Source organism: Ailuropoda melanoleuca, unplaced genomic scaffold (genome assembly GCF_002007445.2).
Source record: "Ailuropoda melanoleuca isolate Jingjing unplaced genomic scaffold, ASM200744v2 unplaced-scaffold71309, whole genome shotgun sequence".
Taxonomy (NCBI): Eukaryota; Metazoa; Chordata; class Mammalia; order Carnivora; family Ursidae; genus Ailuropoda; species Ailuropoda melanoleuca.
The window spans coordinates 1-2,172 of NW_023246403.1; the positions used below are offsets into that span (position 1 = coordinate 1).

The 2,172-nt window shown below is 57.5% G+C and overlaps 1 long non-coding RNA gene across 1 annotated transcript; it reads right to left on the reverse strand.

The window, feature by feature from the left end:
* Window positions 1-357: 357 nt before the first annotated feature.
* LOC117800490 lies at window positions 358-2,150 on the reverse strand. The gene is made up of 2 exons (XR_004623099.1): window positions 1,910-2,150; window positions 358-1,054 (listed from the first exon to the last, which is right to left on the reverse strand). It is a non-coding gene; the product is annotated as an uncharacterized LOC117800490 (long non-coding RNA).
* Window positions 2,151-2,172: the final 22 nt, after the last annotated feature.

A 2,172-nucleotide genomic window follows, 5' to 3' on the forward strand; every position in this document is an offset into this window, starting at 1 on the left:
TTTTTTTTTTTTCCCTTCCTGCTTTCAAAGAAGGAAAAGAAGAATGGTAAAGACTATTTCTGTTCCATTTTGAGAAGAAACGAAGCCTTGAAGACACATCCTACCATTTGATTATGGGACAGCTGAGAGCTTCAGCCCCAAGTAGACTTGGATTGAAGCCTAAATCTGTCACTTTCTAGCCAACTAACATTTCTAAGCATCAAGTTTTTAAATCTAGGGTGACAAGAGCACCTGCGTGATAAGGGTGGTAGAGGAATCACAGGAGATAAGCACGTAAAAAGGCTTAGCGCGACGAGCGACTGGTTTTAATGCCCTATTAATGCGTATGGAATAATTAAGCGTCACGTAGGTGAGATGTTTTTTTCAACTCAATTCTTTTTTCTAGTCAGCACCTTTGCGTTTCAAGTACGGAAATAAATCCCGAAGCCTATGACATGTGGTCGTGTGGCATTCTGTGGAGGCGGGATCAGCAGTCGTGGGATTTACAAGGTGGGGTTTGACAGAGTCACTCAGTGGGCGCCCCGCTTCCTTTGCAGGTGCCTTCTTTGCAGCTTCTGTCACTCACCAGAGCCAGGACTAGGCTGAAGCAAGTGAGGCTCTCTTCCCGGGTACAAAATCGACCCTATAGCTCTCTCAAAAACAAGCTGGAGGGTGACTTTTCCCCCAGCAGCACAGGCATGCAGTTTACCAGACACCAATGTCAAAGCGAAGAATCTGCTAGCTTCACTGAGCACTGGTCAGCAAGGCCCGGTCCCCATCTGTGGCCACAGCTGGTCCAGGATGTCCTGCTCAACAGGAGCCCCCCTGGGTCTGGAGCTGAGCCGTTCTCCGGCTCCTCCCCGAGTCGGGCCCACAGGCCTCCTGCTCCTCCCTCGCCCCAGTCCCCCCCGATTCAGCACACAGGGGCCAGCGGAGGGTGCCAACAATCCCAAGCCCCCAGCAGTCCACCTAAACCTTGCCCAAGCCAACCCTTCAAGGAGAACAGAGCCAAGCAGGGAAGAACACCGGGCCGTCAGAGTGGTTTCCTCGACTTCACGTCAGCCTCAGCTCACACCTGTTTTGAAGTAACGAGGGGGGGAGGGGGCACAGACGACCAGCTCCCATGCTGCCTGCCCCGACCCTGCCCGCCCAGCGCCAGCAGCAGGTGCTCGCTCCGGGCACACTCAGGGTACACCGTGGAAGGTCCCCCGGAGTCAGCGGGTTGACATGCAAGGCCAGACACCTCAAGGTGGCTCCGGGTTGGAAATGACAAGAACTAATCCATCAAAGACACAGAGCAGGCACCTTCCCAGTAACGCTTCTAGCCCAGGTGAAACAAGTTCTTCCCAGGAGCCTTCTTACGCTGCTTAATCACATTCCCAGCTCCTCCTGCCTGCCTGTCCGCGAGGAGTCACCACAGCCTTTGACCCAGCCCAACGCGGCCAGAGGACCCTGCCCAGTCAGGCACTCAGGTGTGGACTCCGACCTCCAAAGACCTCCCGATGGGAAGATCCAGGTTCCCGCAGAACCCTACCCAGGCCGCCCAGCCCTGCTCTGCTCCCGGAATAAGGCTGTGCGTACTCTCCACCGTCCTTGCACGGCAGCTCTGTTTTGACAAGTCTGTGGGCTTCTGCCCAGGACAGTTCCCAGCAGCCGCCCTGAGTCAGCCCCCTGCCCCACCCGGTCTGTGCCCCTCTGCTCTGCTCCCTATCTGGCCCAGCGACGTGCATCACCCGGGTCCCTACCAACGCCGTCCCCTCAGCCCACACTCCTTCGCCGGCTCTGCGCTTCTGAAACCCCAGAATGAGTTTCAGGAGAGACACCCCTTGGTGACACAAATGTCCCTTCGTGACCCGCGCTCTTTCCTGGTCAGTGCTCTGGTCTCTGGGAGTTCGGGCAGGCCACTCACAACCCAGAAACCAACTCTTACCTGGTTGGCAAATCCCCTGAGGTGAGCCATGTCTGCGATGCCCTCAGACCATCCGTGGCAACCCCTGGACGCCCCTAGATCCCGCCCGGAGGCTCTGGAACCCGGCTCCCTCGCTTCAGGCAACTGGAAGGAGAGCAGGCCCGTTCCATGCTTCATTGGGGCGCACGGGACTCCCCCGGACCAGTCGCCCCCACCCAAGTCGTTCCTTGAGGGCCTCACCCACCGGGGAGCCCTCCGAAACCCCTCCCACCTCCGCCCCCGCC